Source organism: Bactrocera tryoni, chromosome 2, assembly GCF_016617805.1.
Source record: "Bactrocera tryoni isolate S06 chromosome 2, CSIRO_BtryS06_freeze2, whole genome shotgun sequence".
NCBI classification, from domain to species: Eukaryota; Metazoa; Arthropoda; class Insecta; order Diptera; family Tephritidae; genus Bactrocera; species Bactrocera tryoni.
Genome location: NC_052500.1, coordinates 9099400 through 9120239, shown reverse-complemented (window position 1 = coordinate 9120239; position 20840 = coordinate 9099400). Strand labels below are relative to the sequence as shown.

The following is a 20840-nucleotide window of genomic DNA, read 5'->3' as shown; positions in this document are numbered from 1 at the left end:
CACTCAAGCAATTTTATGACGGATTTTTTCACACGGTCCGCGGATCCGGAGTTCGAGCGCAAATGAGAGTGACTGCATTTGGTTGTGAGGTCTGTTTGAGGATACAATTGGGAGTTCTGTTGGTCCTCAGTTACTGACGCTTTAACCAGCTGAACAGTGCTTCAGTAGTAAGGAATTTGTTTTGTTCTTGAAGACTGAACTCGTATTCAATTACTGATTTTGTGGTTTATGAGTTCATGCTATAAGCTATAAAGATCTCGCCTTCTTGTTCCATTTTGTATCAAAGAACAAAAACAATAATTTGTACTCTTCTGCATGAATATTATGTTCCTGCTTTCAAAAAAGATGCTTGTCTCCAACATATCAAATTCAGACTCTTCACAAGTTGCTACCAGTGGAACTTAAGTACTTCTTCATCTGGTCTTTATAATAATTAAATATATATGAATAAATATAAGAATTTCTCTTGATCCGCTCCTAATTGTTTGAATACTTTCAATGGTTAAACTAGAGAACTCTGCTGCCATCTTTCCCTCAGAAAGTGTTCTTTCGAATAATCTCTTATAAATTGTTGCCCTTTTCCAATCCTCTACTTCATATATCAGGCCGTGATGATGTGTCATGCTTTAGTTTTAGCTACTCGCTTTGTATGGGTATCCCTCGGTGCTAGGTAACTTTTTCTGAAATATCTGTTTGTATCTTGAAATCTATTCTCGGATTGTTTTAGAACCAAAACAACCGCCTATAGTGTTTCTACACGAAAAAACTTGCAGTCAAGCTTTTCTTCGTTCTTTTCGAGGTTCTCTACCTTTTTGAAGTAAAAATACAGAAACTTCAGATTTAATGGGGAATGTTTATTATCATTCGAAAGAACAATCTTTGTCATTTTTTTGTTTAATTTTCTTTTTCAAATGTTGCCAGCGGCTACGTCTCAGATGGTCCATCCGTTGAGTCCAATTTTCGATGACGCGTTCGAGCATTTCGACAGGTAACCGGCGAATGACACACGTGCAGGTTTGCTCCAAGGCAAGGAATCGAAACGGGATTATACGCATGTACTTTAGATTCTATATCCCCACAGGAAAAGATCTAACGGAGTGATATTATACAATCTTTGTGGCCAATCGAGCGGTCCAAAACATGATAGCTTACTGAAACGTTCTCTCAATAAAACCATTGATTGATGAGATGTGTGACGCCGTCTTCTTGAAACCAAATGTCGCCGAGATCACGAGCTTCATTTTCAATCAAATAGTCGGTAATTTTGGCGCAATAACGGTTGCCATTGACGGTTCGTTGTCATCGGCATCATTTTTGAAGAAATATGGACCGATGAGTCCACAGGCTCACAAACCACACCAAATTGTTGTTTTTTTCTAGATGAAATGGCAGCTCTTGAATCTCTTCAGCTTGTTGTTAGTCCCAAATACAGCAGTATTGCTTTTGAGCCAGAAATGGACCTCTTTGCCGAACAAAATTTGGCTCTAAAACGTCGGATTTTTTTGAATTTTTCATAACTTATAGAGCGAAGCGACGTCGCTTAAAAAGGTCGGGCGGTTTCAGTTCTTGCTTAAAGCTGTATTTTGTAGACTTTCAATTTAAGATCTCGACGTAAAATGCACCAAGTTGTTCCATACAACAGTTCGAGTTGCTGCGAACGGCGCCGGATCGACTCTCCGCGGTCTGCGTGTACACTCTCAGCTGTGGCTGCTATATTTTCTTCACTGCGTACAGAACGTGCTCCATTCGGGTCGAAAATTTTCCAATAATTAATGATGGCTCCCAAATGGGTGATGGTTTTGCGAATAGTAGACTGGTTATGTTGACCATAATTTGTGTCTCGTAATATTCATTTTCATCCATATTTTCGATTACTGAAGAAAGGGAATTCTGAATTGTTTAAATTTTATTTTCCCTTTTGTTTTCTGGCTATTTAATTGAAGCCAGTATAACTGGCTGGGAGATTGTAGAATATGAAAACCTGAAAAATGTGAATTTTTCAATTTCATTCTAACGTCAAATAGTTCAGAAAGTGGCTTAAAACCAGGCTGTAGGTTTACGAAATTGGTCATACTTATTTAACTGTAATCTCAAAATACCATCAATCTCAGAGTCATATGTATGTGAGAATGATTAGGGAAGTTCAACAGCCTACTATGGTGGTAACGTGCTTCATAAACCCAGCAATCTGTTGGATTTAGGGGACATATTTTTTATTCGGGAAATAAAGCTTAGATTAAGGTGGTGTCTGGGATTTCGTTGATCCATCATACTTCTCGTTTAAATTTTGATCTCTGGACAGAAAATTCAGATTAGAGTGAATCCTTTTATTAGAGCGTTTTCTAACTTTTTCTTAGAACCACACTAAGAAATACTTTTCTTGTTCTATTACCGTAAAGCGTAACGTCTAGAGACTTTTTTGAAGAACTACAAATCTATACAATTGGATGTAATAATATCATTTCAGGTATCTTTGTTGTTAGACATGCTAAGAAAGTTCAATTTATGTGTATGATTACTTTAATATTGTGAAACAATATTTCGAATAATGAATAATTTAAAAACACGAACTTAAAACAATTTTCAAAACCGAAAAACCATTAAAAATGCATTAACGAATCCAAAAAATACCACAACACGCTAAAATAACAAATTCTTCAGAAATAAAAAGAAGCATAAATAACAAAGCTATTAAGGACAGCATTTAACAAACCAAAAACATTAAAAATTTGAAAAAGTAAAGTACAGAACATTCAGCGCTTAAGCACTTCTTCAAAGATTTGTTGAAAAATGTAACATTAAAATAAATGAAAAATGCGCTTACATGAAAACATTTCAGCATTTCGGTAATGTTCAATTTTTGCCATACTCCGCCACATGCCCGAGCGGCGCTCCTGCGCATTCCTTGTTAGCTGCCAAAACCAAAAAAAGTGGAAGAAATGTACACAACTGTTTGAAATATCCACTCGTTAGTGTTGTTATTGTATTCGTTTTCCAAAATCTCCGGCATTCATTAATCAAAGTGACGTATTTTAAAAAATGCACAGCTCAAGTATCTTCGTGTTTTTGTGGCTCGCATCATCAGCGTCAATTGTATCTATTGAGCAAAGTACCGCTTGTTCTAATGTTTGAAGTTTTTCGATTTCCTTTCGATTGCTGTTTGTTGCAATTTGATGAAGTGCCCGGTTCTTAACACTCTGTTGGGTGTCCAATATTCACCAGTGTGAGGCATAATCCCTTAAGCACATTGCGGGCTTGTTAAGTGTCGACATAACGGGGTGTCTGCCATGTTCTTACATACTCGTACTTACATCGTAGTTTGTTTGAGAGAAAAATTAGAATGAGGAATGGCGCGCTCTTTGATGCTATAAAATCGTAGACAAAATTGATAAGTGGCATATTAATAATAAATATTATGCAAGAGTTTGTAGATGACCGCCAGCGTGAGAAGGAGGATATGGAATTTATTGGAGAGTTGACCGATCAAACCAGGTTTTGTTTCAAACGTGTAACCCACTACCGAAGATTTGGATGCATTATTTTTCTATCTTAATTAGTTGTGAGTTGAGGTAGACGACTACTCGCAGGTTGTGGATCTTTCAGTGTACCGATTGGGGTTTCCTCTTCTAAAGTAATCTGAAATGGTTACAGAGATGTTTCGGTAAGTCTTATAGACGAATACAAAACATTATTTTTAGGTTAGAATATGGTAAATCTACTGAGTTACGAAAACCGGTAGATAAGTATCGGAAAAAATTTCTTTAGGATAAAATACCGATAAAGTTAAGACACGTTTAAAGATAAGCCAAAGGGAAAAAATAATAATGGATGTAGATGACGATGAGGATGAGGTTGAGGTTGTGGTTGAGGTTGTGGTTGAGGTTGAGGTTGAGAATGAGGATGAGAATGAGGAAGAGGATGAGGATGAGGATGAGGATGAGGATGAGGATGAGGATGAGGATGAGGATGAGGATGAGGATGAGGATGAGGATGAGGATGAGGATGAGGATGAGGATGAAAATGAGGATGAGGATGAGGATGAGGATGAGGATGAGGATGGGGATGAGGATGAGGATGAGGATGAGGATGAGGATGAGGATGAGGATGAGGATGAGGATGAGGATGAGGATGAGGATGAGGATGAGGATGAGGATGAGTATGAGGATGAGTATGAGGATGAGGATGAGGATGAGGATGAGGATGAGGATGAGGATGAGGATGGGGATGAGGATGAGGATGAGGATGAGGATGAGGATGAGGATGAGGATGAGGATGAGGATGAGGATGAGGATGAGGATGAGGATGAGGATGAGGAAGAGGATGAGGATGAGGATGAGGATGAGGATGAGGATGAGGATGAGGATGAGGATGAGGATGAGGATGAGGATGAGGATGAGGATGAGGATGAGGATGGGGATGGAATGGGAGATATAGACACAGATACAGATACAGGCATAGAAAGGGAAAGTGGCGAGTCGAGGCCATTCTACGTACCCTACAGCTCTCTTCAGCACTCTTCATTCAACTTTTCATACAAAAAAAGCGACAAAAACATTTCTTAACTGTTTATTTGTCACTTAAGATCACGTTGTCGTCTCCAACAGCTTTTTATTTCCATTTTCAGTCAACACATTACCCTCGCATTGCATAAATCTCAAAAACTGAAAAATTTCGAACGACCTACGCCACTTATAGATGCAACTACAACAACAATTCACAAGATAAATGCAACTTTAAGAGCCACAGACATGCAGCTAATAAATATAGCTGTTGTTGTTTTAAAATAAATTTATAATTTCAGCAGCGAAAACACTCATCCGACGCAAATTAACACACAATTTTCCATTTCCATTTTCATAAGCAAAGCAAAGCAATGAAGTATGAAAGAAAAATAACAAAAAAAAGCAATAACAAGAATTATGCACTTAAGTTGAGGGCACAAGGGCGTCCAAGCGGTTGCGTCAATTTCCAAAGCAGCCATTAAGTTCTCTCCGTCTGGCAATGTGAATTCACATATGTTTGCCACTAAGCATGTGTGTATGTTGTTATTGAAGTCTGGCCAACTGACTGTCTGTCTGCCAATTTATGTACATATCTATGCATATTTGTAGCGCTGAATATGACACAAAAATAAATTCTCGCCAAAAGAATGTTTCAAGTTGCAGGCGTGAAATGTTGGCATGAGCAATTGGAAAGTTTCCTGTGCAACGCTGGGCGGGCAGGCGATATGCTGCATGCCGCAGTTGGGGTTTGAAGTGTTTATTGGGTGTTTGGCATTATAGGAGAAAATTGTGTTGAAAAAGTGCCAGGTTTGAATCGGTTTAGTGACGGAGAAGTCTTATAGAGAAAGCAATACTTTCAAGTTTGTTGGGAACACAAAAAAATTCAAGTTTAGAACCTAAGTTCTAGATAAGGTGTTGGACGGAAGCATAGATGGTGTCCAAGGACTCTGTTTTGCGTAGATCACTGCACTCTCTGAATGTGTCCTCGTTACTTATGTCTTTCATGTCCTTAAACCTATCATTAGACCATCCTTTTGAGACCTTGTGCGTAAAAAGGCTTGGTTGTTTTTATTCAGTCCTCTTGTACCTGACTTTCCGAATCAAATTTTCTATGTGAAGATTCTTCACGATATACTTAGTGACCGAATGAGGAGCGGAGATCGGAGGCAATTATATTCTTCGGATCCAGAGTTTTCCGAGCGGTCAGATGTTTTGCTACAATTTCTTTTCGAAAAATTTTCTCCACCAATTGACGTAACAGGTGGATCGCATCCTATATCTTCCCCAGGTTTTGTCTCTACGGACCCACATATGGTATAGAGCTAATTCCATTCCCACGTTGCACGGGTCTAAGTAACCAGAACTCAGATATTTAACCGACCAAGGACTGTTAATGTGGCACCATTCCTTAAAATTACTTCCCGCATGTTTTCTGCCCCTTTAAGAACAATTAATTCCTTCACAGCGCCATCTATCGGTTTTTATAAATTAAAATATTCGATCATCGAGCCCAAAATATTTATATGCGAGTAAATTTTCGTTTCACCGACCTGAAATTTTAAATTTCCAAATACTAAGGTGAGCTGTTGTTGTATTCAATGTAGTTCTGGAACTTATTTGACAGAGTGTGGCAACTTATTATGACATGTACAGCTGTGTGTACGCAATTAAATGAATGTAGTGAAAATAAAGTATGCAATATTTGAATGAAAATAGAGAATAACTGCAAAGTGCTAATTGAAAAAATAAATAAACAGACAGTTTTGAGTGTATGAATGAGCAAGTTAAGGCGTGCGTGTGTTTGTGGCAGCTGCAGACAGCGTAAAATGCGTGCTGGCAGTACTTGCAACATTTTTCGAATTGTGTAATATTTAATTGCGCATAGACACTCAGCGAAGTGGGGTTAAATAAGTGGGGAGCAATGCAGGAGCAGTGCCCTAGGAGGCGACAAAAGTGACTGACAATTGGCGGATGTGTGGAAAATTAAGTATTTAGTAGCAGGATCAGTAACAAAATTAGTCTCAGCGGCTCTGTGTGGCAGTGGCAGGATTTAATGGAGTCATGTGCAACAATATGCATTAACAACTATTCTTCCATGCTGTTGAGACCCCCTTTGATGTTATTTATATACATATTTTGTAAATTGCTGTACGCAAAGCCATAAAAATTCCCGAAAAACTCATCAAATTGACAAACAAGAAAAATTAATTTAATTTTAAATTTAGTTCAAGTGCAGAAGCCGAAAGCCAAAAGGTAATCACAGCATCACGGCAAACCCCTAAAGGGATTAGGGTTAATGCCAACGCACCAGCCGCACCAACACACCACCACACATGCAATCACTTATACGCCATATTTTGAGTGCAGTTGTTGCACAAATGTCAAATGCGACAACAAAAGTCACATACAACTCTTCGGTAATGGAGCTGTTTTCATATACAGAGTATTGTTGCTTTTGTTGTTGTGCGTTCTATGCGCGTATTCGCTGCCCTGTGTTTGGGGGAGTAGGTTAATTGCTGGCCACAATAGTTTTTCGTCGTGAAAATCACACGTAACACAGTCGTCACCGCTCATTAATTAACCCCTTAAGTGCTTAAGTGGACTTATAAGTAATGGTGAAGTGACTTAAGAACACAAATAAATGCACAGTCAAACACATAGCCGAAGATAAACCTGTACAACACATTGTTCTTTAAATAGCGGAGACGTGTTGTAGCAAACCGCATACTTAACGTAATATATCGGTGACATAATGAAAAATCCTGATGAATTGAGTTTTTCAGTTCTGCTGCGTGATGTATAGCCACTGCTAATGGGACAGTAAAGAAATTCCAGACCAAGCGTTGAAACCCTAACAAAATTTTTGGGAAAATAATATATAGATCTAAGAATGAATTTTAGAGTCGACAACAATTCGTTAAACATAAACTTTTGAAACTTCGGTAGGGACGATCTCACTCTTGTTGAGGTTCACTTGGAGTACCCTCAGCTCTTGGTTTTGAACCACTAGGCTGTGGTCTGGGTTTTCCTTTCACCTCCACCTCTTGTAGGTAAGTGAAGTAGCCATGATCTCTTCCAGTCCGAGATCCTTTTCTACTTCATCCATCTCCATCGTATTTTTATTGCTATCCGCGGGGTGGCGTTTCCCTCTCCCCACACCATCTTCGGAAACTTCGTGTACAGAAGATCCTCTGCCACCTTATTGATCTGGATGAATTTCGCCACGCTTAGCACATTCCTAGCAAGTCCGGATTCTGTATTTGTAGCAGTCGCAGAAAATGTTTGGGCTTCACCACGCGAGGTATGGTTACCTTTGCTTTGGGAACCGATGGCATGCTACTGCGGTCTACCACTTCCAACTTTGCTTCTTTCCACAGGTTAGGAAGTTTTCAGACTTCCCTTGCCCGTGTTAGCGTCGGGTTGTCGTTGCATTTCAAGATTTTGACTCCGCCAAGCCATCTTGCCCCATTAAATGACGTCCATTCTCGAGAAGAGGACTTCCAATAACTTCATTTCCACTGTTTTCCACCGCTCCTGTAACATTTATCCTAGCTGGTTACTCCGGTCTATGAGCGCGACGGTCAAATGCCGTTTCGCAATCTAATTGACCGCCGCCGCTGCCTTGGACGTTGTCGTCCGCGTGCTAGACGTATAGCTTCCCGGCTACATTTTTGCACTTCTTCTTTTTTGAGGGTGCCTTTGGTTTGCTCTCCGATGAACGCTGTCTGTTTCCAGCGATATGCTCCCCAATGCGATTAGCATTTGCTGGATCCGAGGCATTACACCGATTACGAATGACGAAGTGTGACCCCCCAAAATGTTTGAAATATTATAGCGCAGTTCCCTTGCCTGAGTTTCTTCACTCACGATTTAAGCCCACAAAATTTTCAGCTTTTTTTAAGTTTCGAAAAGCTGGATTTCACATACGTTCCAGAAAATGTCATTCTCCAAAAGATCTCTTCTAGCTTAGGTTTATTTCGGTTACCATCAAATCTCAGCCTACTAGAGTACTACTGACTTACCAGAGTAAAACTGATCCCGTTGAAGAAATCTAGAAATTATTTACAGGAATATCACTTCAAAGTGTGCTTTTTCATTATTTTGATTATCTTTATATAAAGCATGATATTATACAAGTTCAAGAGTTGTCTTTGCTGAAAAATATTAAATAGTTATTGGGTCCTAAGGAATTGCTGAACCCTAGTCACTCTGTAATCTTGAAGTAATGAGCTTCGATTATGGGAACTGGACTACCACTTGGAGTTATACCTTTATTGAACCGAGGTATCTATTAGGCAATGTTCTGGTTCCTTCAACAATCGGTTCTACAAACCAGACTTTTTACGACCAACGACTGTGAACTCGACAGCCTTCCTCCAAATTACCTTCGGATTGCTTTTTGTCGCTACAGCAACAACAACAACTAAATGTTCTTCGAATAGTTATGACTCGACTGAAGTTACTGGACAACAATATAGTTGCTTAGACTAAATAGTTCCTTCAAACCACATTTTAGTTCACTCGTAGCCCTAAAACGCGCAGATTTGGTCTTTTAAATATAAAATAGTCATTGTGAGATCGATATTTTTAAAGATTAAGGGCCGGAAAAAATTATGGTCTGTCGATAGTCGAAAATCCGGTGTGAATATTTTTTAACATTTACATAAATGCTTTGATTAACTAAGAGTAGCCGCCTGGTCGGTCTCACAAGATCATCTCATATTTACCACCTATGATATGATGAGGGTATCTGATGCGTATAAAAAGAAAAAGTGCCGAAGAGATGATATTGAATTATGATATATTTTGTAATGAATTCCAAAACAACTAAGTAAACCACTTACATATGTATCTATGAGATCATATAATGTATTAGAGGAAGAAAAAGCAGACCGAAAAGGTGACGATCCCATAAACAAATAAAACACTTAAGCTAAAAAACTAAATCGCCAATAAATTTTACACTCAATAAAATCATAAATATCAAAAGCATGTAAAAAGCAACAATTTCATACACAAAGCTACTCACAACTGGATATACTTATACATATTTATGGCTGGAGGCTTCATTAAGTGGCAGCGAGTGTCATGACACAACAAAACGCTTCCACATAAAATGTGGCAGACACCGCCAGCCAGCGAAGAAAGACGCCTACAACCGCCAAAACACAGTACGAGGGAGGCGAACACTACGCTGAAGAACTACAACAACTGCACGATGCTGTGAGATCGAACTAAAGTAGCTAGTTGCTTGCTGATGGCGAGGAAAGTGCGGCGAGGCAAAAGAAAATAAAAAATAAAACTGTAGAAACTTAATGAATTCACTTAATGGCACATTTGTCTTGAGCGCTCGCTGCTGCACTCTAACAAAGTGATCTTGAAGGGCGTACACAACACTCAAAGCGAGTGAGCTCTGCTTGCAGACGATCGCTACATAATGCCGAGTCAATGAGGCGGTCGGCCAATGAGCCGCGAAATAAGAAAACAGACAGATGCACGAGTGACAAGCGCGAAGCAGATGTAGTCGAGCTCCGCACTGGATGTGGATAATATTGCAAGTAATCAATTGGTGGCTTGCCTCAATATAGACGGCGGTGTCGTCGGGTTGGTATCGGCGTTGGTGGCGCTCCTCATTTCAACGCTTTGGCGTTTCAATGCTGCTGCCAAGATTTTGTGGAGGAGTTGGTGTGTTAGTGAGAACAAGATCAACAAGTTCGGTGAAAAAGTAACATCTTTTACCGAAGCCAGAGTTTGGCTGCGAGATTGATGATATGCTAATGAGTTTGCTTCTGGCAACTTCGGCTGTGTGAGGAGCTGAAAGCTGGTGGTAGTTGCAAACTAATTGTAGTATTTTTAGTGATTGCAGGTTAGAGACTTCAGATCTGATCTTAACTTCCTTTTCGGTTATTGATTTGATCCGCAGAAATAATTTTTGTTTCAACTAATAAGTTTCGGATATCCGAATGAACTCTTTATGTATTTCTTGGGAGCATGACAGAACAAAATATGAGCATCCAATTTTCGCTACGTCTTAGTTTATTTTCCTTAGAATGAACCCTGGAACTAAAAACCACTTTAGATTTGGTCATCTCTATAGACGACACACTACTTTGAGATCATAGGTTTCATGAAGAGCAAATTCTATGAAGTTTTCTCAATAAGGTTACTGTGGCGTCTGACCACAGTACTCAATATCCAGTAATTGGAATCGCATCACCCTGATACTCCTCACGAAGATTCTTAGTTCTCGTTTTAACTTTTACGGCTTAGGTTTTAAGAAAATCCATTTCTATAAAGTCTTCACTCAAAGGATAGAATGACGTCATGCCTCATTACCTTATTTTCTGACCGAAGTCGGAAGTTCATTCCAATTTTTTCAATTCCAAATCTTCTTAGTGGTATAAGTATGGCCTGTAGTACCAATATACTGCCGAACCGATTTCATAATTTATGCCTCGACGATTATATATATGAATCGGTTATTGGTTATCTTGACAGCTTTCCCATAACAGAAAAAAATATTCCTATCTACTTGTTGCGTAGCTCTTCGTAGTTCCTCAGTGTTCCACATTCTTCGTGTAGCTGTTGCTTCTCCCACTGTACTCGCGCAATCTTGGCACTGTGTCAACTTTGACAGAAATGTCAGACGCGCCTATCGACATCATTTATCAATATTAAAACGAAATTAGCAAATTTCCATTTACATTCTCTCACACATATTTCTTTCAGATTTCGTTTCACTCACTCGTTCATTAGCGGTCTCGAGCCGAAATTGTACGTTTTTACGCATTTAACACAAGTGTGTATGTATGTGTGTGTGCTGTTTTGGTCCATTTTTTCTTCTTAATCTGCGCCAATTGATGTTTTCGTCTGAAGTGGAGCATATCTCTCGCTGCAATGATATCTTTATGGCATTTCTGCTGATTTATGACAGACGGAAATGACAGGCGATATTGAGCGAAATCTTAAAGATTTTTATTTTACATGAACGCTCCGAAAGCATATTCCATCAATTCATATGCGTGTGTGCCTGGAGATTTCTGTTGATTTTTCGTAAAATGTGTGGAGATATTTTAAAGTGTTAATTGGCAGAATTAACCCAATTTTCACGTGAAGTTAATTGGGTTTTTAACCGTTTTAGTAGTGGTGATTCAAGCGTTGATAGTTGAGACTGTTGAGGGAAACTAATTTATTAGATTTTGTTATTTGATCTATACTTTTTTTTAATACTAAAGAGAGAGAGATTAAAATTGCTCCAAAAATTGCTTAAAAATCCTCTTAAATAAAATTTATGTTATTAACCATTTGAGAAGTACACGAATTCTTTATATCCAACGTGTGAAATAATAAATATGCTTTTGAAAAAATTCAAACAAATGAGTGAGAAAGAGTGAAATTGAAAAGTGAGAGATAGAAAGTCTTTGACTTCCACAATCGAGTACTTTTTCCACTAAATCAAGTCGTTTGTCATGTATAGCACTTTCATTATTGACTTCTAAATGGCGGCAGAGTCTGATTAATTGCTAAAGACGAATAACTTCAAATAATTCACAACGTTTTAGAGGCCGTTCAATGTCATAATTTCTTGAAATAATGGATTCTCCAAAATTTTCTTGTAATAATTCGGTTGTTGCACTTGCTATGTGGCGCGTAGCCCTGTATTGTTGGAATCAGATGTTGTCAAGATTAACTTTTGCCAATTGCGGTCATAAAAAGTCGGTTTTCTTCAATCTAGACAGATCTTCATGTACAGTAACGATGTCACCAGCGTCATTTCGAAAGATATACGAACTGATGATTGCACCAGACCAAAAACCACACCAAACAGTAAGTTTAGGTGAATGCAATGGTTATTCATGAATAATTTGTACATTTTCTTCGCACCAGAATCGACAGTTTTGTTTATTTACCATACTACTCAGATAAAAGTGAGCCTCATCAGAGAAGATGATTTTCTTAAAAAAATCCTTATCATTTTCAAGCTGTTCCAAGATGAAATCAGCAAATTTACGACATTCACGGTGGTCCAATAGCTTCAGTTCTTGAGTGAGAATAATTTTGTATGAATGCAAGCCCAAATCCTTTCTCAAAATCCAACAGGTTGTGGTAAACTGAATAATTTGTAAATGTTGTTCTGGCGTATATCTTTCCAAGACGATGTAATTGTATTCATGCAAAGAAAGAAAACATATTATAATTAGAATTGACATAATAAAAATGGCCGAAACGACACTTCATCATATCATTCCTAATAGAAAACCTTGATTTTTTTAATTCTATTCCTTTTCAGTCAAATCAGACATGTTTCAATATTTCTTGAGGGGAAAATATTGGTAAATTAACGTGTGATTATGAATTCTAATTTGAAAGATATTTTGAATAGTTATTTTATTATTCCTTTTTTGTGTCAATGCTCCTAAAGGTATGTTACACCGTTTTATTAAAATGGGAAGTTTCGACAAACACGTTTGTATTTTATATACCTTAAAGCTCTTTTTTTGACAGATATATTCGTAAATTAAAATGTGATTGTGAAGTCTTTATTCAAAGATAGTTTGGATAGTTTTTTAGTTTTTTGGTCTCAATGCTCCTAAAGATATGCCACACTACTATATTTATATGCTTGTTAAAACGCAAACAATTTTTATTCAGCAACATTTTTCTATTTTACATACATGCAAGTATGTTACAGGTCTTTGATCTTTGACAAACGTTTTCTCCTCTCCTTTAAAATTAGAACATTTTCGAAAATTGTTGAAAAATTTGTGATTACAATTTTAATTGAACGCAAAATTTTTGAAAGGATGGCTGTTGCCATCAGTTATGTACAGAATTCAATAATTTACTTTTATCCTTCTTCGTATGCCCACAATTTTCTAAAAAGTCTTCGACCAGCAGAAATTCGCTTAAGAAGCGATTAAAATTTATATCAAAAGTCTTTATTTAGGCAATGTGAAAAATTCTTGGTGTTTCAAATAATCATAATAATTATGAATTATCAAAGAGTTGGCCATAAATCAAGCTTAAGAGCAATATTTGGCGAACTCTTGCAAAAGCAACACTTAAGTCACATAAAATTTAAAGAAACCCGTAATAACAAGTCGGATAAATACGGCAATACAAGCCGATAACTACGTATGAACGTAAACCAAAGAAAACACCAACAAAAAGCATGACACCGAACAACAACAAACAGCTAACCAACCAATCAACCGCTGAGCTGACTAATTTATGCAACACAACAAATAAAAAAGAGTAAAAAAACAGCCACAAAAACCACAACAACGTAGCAATTAATGCGCAACAATAAATAAGCCGAAAACACAACAACAAAATTAACTGAAATTTCGGGCGTTTTTCGTGAAGTGTTTTTCGGCGTACAGGCGGCGTACCCGGCTGGAACGTACACTAATTGACACCTTTCAGATGTCATTAATGAGGCGATAATATGAGTAAGAAAGCAGAAAAAATAAATTGGCAAACACAGATAACGCAGGCAATGAGGGAGAAAAGGAATACAAAACGAAAAGAAAAAAAAAAACACCAAGAGAGATTGCCAAAAGGCAAGGGAAAGATCAATTAATGCAAATTCATCTGCTGACGGCGATGAGATGGCAACAATTTGCGAATGAGCAACGCAGAAAAAATAACAACAAAAACAAGCAGCTAATGAACGGTGTATAATTTTTGTGTTTTTTTTTTTTTGATTTCTTTGGAGCAGAAAGGTGTACAGGAAGCGTTGCAGCAAGCGCTTTGAAGCAGGATACTCGGTTAGGCCGCCTAATATATTCATATATGCACGCATGTTTGTTGTATACAACAATAATAACTCAGGCACGGCATAGTCTTGGCGGCAGTTGAATCACGCCAGGCTGGGAAGCGTCACTCCAGCATGCGACCGCTGACCACCCTGATGAGTGGCAGAAAAAATTCTCATTCACACAGCCACACACATTCCCCAACTTCCTTAACTGGCGTATCTGGGTGTGTCCCAGCGCTTATTTGTGTAATTAATCATTTGCGATACGAATGCGGTGGCGTTGCCCCGATGATAAGCGCGTTTAAGTGGCGAATAAGACAATGAAAAAATGTCAAGATTATAAGCAAACTTCTTCTTCTTGAAAAAAATAAAACAAAAACACCAGAAAAAAATCCAAAAACAGCATAATTGTACAATTCATTCATGCCTGATTCATGTGGAATAAATTCAGCTCATTTCCCACGCACGCACGTAATTTATTTACGGCACTCAATCGCTCTAATCAAATCATCACCATTACCAACTGCAAACGTGCTGAGCGGAGTGTGTAAATTCTACGTTGCTGCCGCAAACGTTTGAAATGCCATCTATCACCTAGTAACTATGCGCACACTAACGCACACACACACACGCATACATGTATAGAGAAATAGTCAGTGCCTCGCAGTCATTTGGTTTGCGAGCAAAAACTCATTTGGAAACTACACACGCACATCGGCAATTAAGTTTTGCTGCATCCTTGCTTCGGTTTTCCAGTTTTCCTAATATCCTTCTCACAGGATATATAAGTATATGTATGCAACCTGCTGCACTTCTCACGCCGCCACACACACACAAGCACAGTTCCAACTATCAATATGTAGTGCAGCGCTTATCTAGAGACTCTTCAGCTAGTTTCTAAATAAACCATTCGGTAGTGAGTGAGTTTTGTATGAGTGTTCGTGTGTGTCATTATCGACGGCGCCATGCCACGTCCAAGTAGTCTTGCACACGTCTGCAAGCATCCTTAGCAAATGCAACTGCAAGCGCATACAGTGGAGCGGGTTGTACAAAGAAGTACACAATATCGTCTTTCTCTTAGATAAAATACTGACTAAGGTGGACTTTAACAAGCTTCTCTAGAAAAGAAGCCGCAAAATCATTCGCCATGGACAGTGGCAGGACCGACTATAAGATAAAGACATAAAAATCTTCCAGCCAAGCTCACGCAGCATTTGGCGAGTTACCAGCTATGTTTGCGGCTTTGTGGTAATCTGCTGGAACACTACTCCTCTCTTTTTGGCCCAAACTTGCCACTTCTAGGTGATTTCTTTCATTAGACGGTCTAATTGGCGATAATATAGGTCCAAATTAGGAGTTTGACTGCAAGATAGTAAACGATTCCTCTGCCAATTTCTTGCTTTCTTCTGACAGCCCAATTATTGAAAGTATACGACCGAATTAAGAGCTTCCTCTGCCAATCTCACCAAACACAAATCTTACTGACCGTTTATCCTGGTTTGACTACCGTATACCCCGATCCACGGAGATTCGAACGCCACCATTTACAATTGACGTTGTTGTAAGTGATCCAGTTTTCATCACCAGTAACCATCCACTTCAGAAATAGAGGGTTTTTGTTGCGATTCCGCAGTAACATGCAAATGAAAATTCGGTCAATGAGTTTCTTTATGCTTCTAGCCTTATTTCAGTGACCCCAAACGGTTTTTTGTGCAATGTTAAGCTCCCTGGGGATCGAGACAATGCTTACATGAGGGTGCGACTTGATTTTCCTTTATTAAGAATACTTTTGACAATTGGCCGTCCAGCTTTACAGAGCATCAAAATTTCAGAAATGGAATCGACACTCGGCAAGGATCTCCGCACTATATATATTAGATTTTCAAACCGATTGTCTCATCGAACTGATCTCTTGCTTAATTAGGTAATGGAAGCTTTGTTCCTTAGGAACACCAGCACTCAATGCCTTCTGCACGTTCCAAATTAAGACTTAGCTGATGGGTGCTTGGTGGCAAAAGCAGCTATTTGGCTTAAGGAAGCGGGGTATATATGGAGCCTCGGCAGAGAAACATTTAAATTCTCCACTGCCTCGATTACCTTCCTTCCAACCTAGAATACTGCACCGCATAATCTTTTGTTGACGGTTTCCTCTCAGCTCACACATCTGCCAGGGATTTTGTGGGCAGACCGAAGCCGTTGAAAAAGGATTGTAGTGAGCTTTTCCCCGGATGGATCGAAGTTAAGGGGGAGAGTAGGTGGTGGAGTTTTCTGCCGAGAGCTCTCCATTAACCATAATCCAGGCTACTAGACTACTCAGTGGTCTCCACTGTAGCGTTTTTCAAGCGGAGTTGGCGGACATAAAGGCTGCAATAGATATTCTGAATTGGAGTGCAGCCACGGAGTAGGATTCATCCACTCCGTCAGCCGGAATCACTGGAAACTGTAAAATCAATGATCTGGGTAGTCTATTCATAACTTCATCCGATGCTTGCTTGCGTTCTCAAGTGAGTTCTGAGGGCGCTGGTAAACAACCAGAACTTTTTCTACTGCGAGATTCTTCAGGTCTATAATGAACCTTAAGAGGTCATCCGACACACACTTTGAGCTTTGATATTAACCGGCTTAAAAAATGTGTGATAAGCACAAAATGCTACGTCGTTGGATGAGGATCTGCTGATTCATATCCTAAGAGCTTATGGGCTACACAAAGGATAAATATCTGTCCAATTGAGATTCATCGATTTTGGATCAACTCTATGACCTAACCTAGCCTAGAATCCCCAAGATTTCATTGAACCATCTACAGACTGCTATTCAGTCTTGCATCAGGTGCTCGGGATTCCCGGCTTCATGTAGCAGAAGCAAGTGGCCTGGCACCCAGAGGCGAGCTTGATTTCCAACTGACAAGGTATTGAGCCGTTCTATGCAGTTCTAATTTTGTACGCTAAGATCACCTTAAGCGCCACTTGACTATCGTTGACCGATTTCCTCTAGCCACTTTCCATTCCGTTAACATTTTCTATTGTCCAACTTTTGAACTCCAATGCACCACTGTGCTGTGCAAACGATAAGGATATCTTAAGGATATGCCACAGTATCATGCTATAGCCACTAACTTACGTTTGTTGTTGCCTCTTCACATATCCTCCGCGCATGCAACATGATGCAACTAGCATTGCGGGAACAAATACAGCTGTACTCGCTCCACTCAACGTGTGGCATCACGTCAACTGGTAATGACTCGTTTATCAACAGCAGCAAGAAAATGAACAACAACAACGCAATGTGATGCATCCACGTTGCAAGCGATCGTAATCAGTGTGCTGGACTGCGCTGCATTTAAGCGCAATGCTCGCTAGATGTCGTGTGTATTTGTTTGTGCCCCGCCTGTGCGGCAAGTGCAACTGTCTTCTAGCTCCTTCAACGCCTCGACAAGTGCATGCAATTGTTTCTTTGTTTTTGTATTTCGGGTTGTTACTGATCGGCGTTATTATTGTTTCAATTTCGGTGACACTTCTGCGCCCTTTTCTTTTGTTCGTGAGCCACTTATTCCAGCATTTGTCTTCCTTGTGCTGAGCATGTCCTTTTCGGCAGCGCCGCTCGTAAATATTGTGCGTATCTTTGATAAATACAGTTGTGTTTGTGTAGTTGTACAACAAATGTTTGCCTTGGTGGAAAGTCAGCTTGTCAGCGATAAGCAATCAATTGGCGCCAAGTCTTGCGTAATGTTTTAGTAGCTGTTTAAATTTTACTATATTTTAGTGTTTACCGTTCTCTTTTTATATCATTTTGTTATTTACTATTTGGAAGCGCCGTTTGTCAGTCGTAATCGCTGTAATTGATCTTAGTTGAGTTCCCGGACTGTAATTGTATTTGGATTGGTATTTGCTCGGCATGTTTTATTGCTTTTCGGAATTGTTAACAGTTCGAGTAGGGTGAATCCTTGACTTTCTATCCCTAGGTCCGTTAGTTTGCAGACGTGATATAGATATGCTCTGATGGAGAGTAGATTTCTAAAAAAAATAGCGAATATATTGAAAAAGGTCGCCACTGAGACGCTAGCTGTTTCTGAACTCAGCATTTGGAACTTTCTAACATCGTAATTTTGACCATAGTCCGTGTTATAAAAGAAGGAGGTTTGGATGAGGCACCCCGATTCGTCTCGTGAAGTAGGAGGAAAATGCAAGCAATACCCTCTGATAGTCTCAACCACCTTTAGCTTAAGATAAATATGTATGCAAGAAAACCAAGATGAGCGAATGTGACTACAACATCCAACGTCCGGTGTGTTTTACGTGAGTACGTGCCATCGACAAGGCATTTTTTGATTCTAATTTGTAAGGTGGAAGGGACACCTATCCACCTTGCTCCGGTTCGAGGCCAATCTAAGACTTCTAACGTGCTGGTACCCGGCCACAATGACTCCACATTGAAGTGAGTTTTTGAATTCTCCACGCATTTACGTTTAAACCACCACAAATCTCCTCAATCTAAATTAAATGAGCAGATTGGAGCGAACTCCAAGGGCTTACTGCTCCCTGTGGTCCCAAATTTAAGTATCCAGTCATAACATGTAGCTTTTGCTACTTCCAGTTGAATACCCATAAAACTTAATGACTGTTGATATTTGTTGCTTGAACTTAAAACGTCTTTCCATAAGTAGGAATCTCATTCAAAGTTTTTAATATCAGTTCAAGCTGAGTTTTATAGCACTCGTACGATAGTTATGCCTTGCCGAAAACCAAGCAAATTCTATCCTTTTCCCGTTGGGGAACTTCAGTAGGATTTATAATCTAGCTTCAGCTATAGCAGGAACACGAAAAGTTTATCCTCCACCGTTTCTATAGGAGATAGGCTGTAGGAACCACGGAGTCAATGCTGAGCCGGCTGTCCAAGCAAAACACAGAACCGAAAACGAGCATGTGATAGATATTCCATCGCTTATTAAAGGTTCCACCTCTGGCGATTAGTGAAATGCAGTCATCTATATTATAACAAATTTAACCTTTTCGATAACATAATTTGATGAAAATGAGTGGTCTGAAACATTGCTTGATTTGGTTTAGTTTCGAAAGCTCATGATCACGATTCTTTTATGTGCCCTGAACTACATTTGTCGGTCTAAATTAAGCCTCAACACGTGCCTTACCTTACTTACGTATATCCAACGATTTTCTTGAAAATTATTGGTTTACTTTATTTATTTATTATATTTTTTTGTTGAAGTGTGGTCCCTCGCGTATGTTCCACGAATTACATATGTGTATATTTATTGTCATCTTACGTACTAATGAAACTTACGTATACCCAAATTTATTGCGAACAAATCGAAGGGAGCCCATATACAATATGAACTTGCTTTTCGCTTGTTCGAAACTCACAATGAACACCGCGTTTGGCGAAATTGCAGAGGCGTGAACGCATGAACCCGATTAAGTGTGCTGAGAAGCGTCTATAAATTAATCACGAAGATACAAGCGCGTAAATTCCGGCATTTCAAGATAAAGCACAACAACAATTGTGCATAAGGCACACAAAAACACCGCAGACTACACGAAAATATGTCGAAAACCACATATCACACATCCATTTTGGTGCAAAAGTCCATTTGCACAACGAAGCGCGAGCAACTAACAAAGAACAGTGACCGAAGAATTCCAATGAATCGCACGAAAAATCGGCAGCGCCCAGAGCGCGCCTGTTGCAACTGCCAACGCCGGCAAGTGAGCTAGTGCAAGTGCAGTAGCACCGCCCGCGGAATGAAACCTGGCATACACCGCGCCTCACGCGCCGCACACCTCGCACGGAGGTAATTAATTTCCGCATTAAGTGCTAATTTCACGACAACGCGATTATTATTTTTTATGGCGTGCCGGCAGTAGCGAGTGCCGACGGTGTGGAACGCTGCAGCGTTGCATTGAAATTTGTCTGGGCTCCGGTTCGACGTGGCTATCGTTGGCGGGCACGTGCAAATGCAGCGAAGATCTTGCACGCTCTGCAGCGCTGTGTTACATCGTCGAGCCATTGCGTGCTGAAAGTTGGCAGTGCGTGATTTTATGTCTTTATACACCGACACGCAGCTACTAAATTGACAAGTGCAATTGCAATTTTTTTTATTTTTAATTAACACCCATGCAACTGCTACTTAATTAAAGCGCATAATGTTTGGTTATACGTCAGGGTATGCGCAGGGTGCTGAGTCTTGCAAAGCCACGTGTCATAACTTTGAGCCTCGGCATGCGCTTTTCTTAACGAAAACAATGTAGTCAGTGGGATTTACTAACTTAGATTGGTTATTGTTTAAAGTTTACGTCGTGCTGAACATCAACGCTTTTTGAGACGTTCAATAGAGCCTAGATATCTAATTCCTATACTTCATTCAGTCCCTTGAATTGTGAAGCTCTTTAATATCTAATTATAATACTTCATCTGGTCCTTGTAACTGTAAAGCTCCTGGATATCTACATAATCATAACTCTTGATAAGTCTGAACGTAAGCCGAGGAGGTGTTTAAGCGTCTCTCTTATGCCTACTTCACTACAGTTTCTAAATTTGGACGATGAATCCACTAAGAAGTG

General features: G+C 39.3%; 1 protein-coding gene and 1 long non-coding RNA gene across 4 annotated transcripts in view; one reads left to right on the top strand and one right to left on the bottom strand.

The window, feature by feature from the left end:
• Positions 1-20840, top strand: part of LOC120769547 (protein sax-3) — a 289146-nt gene that overhangs the window by 71600 nt on the left and 196706 nt on the right. The gene's annotated exons all lie outside the window — the stretch shown is intronic.
• On the bottom strand, positions 1666-19531 carry LOC120769551. Of its 2 annotated transcripts, none has more exons than XR_005704851.1 (3): positions 12413-19531; positions 2825-3636; positions 1666-1981 (listed from the first exon to the last, which is right to left on the bottom strand). It is a non-coding gene; the product is annotated as an uncharacterized LOC120769551 (long non-coding RNA). The 2 variants fall into 2 exon arrangements; XR_005704852.1 differs by lacking the exon at positions 1666-1981 and adding an exon at positions 2000-2294.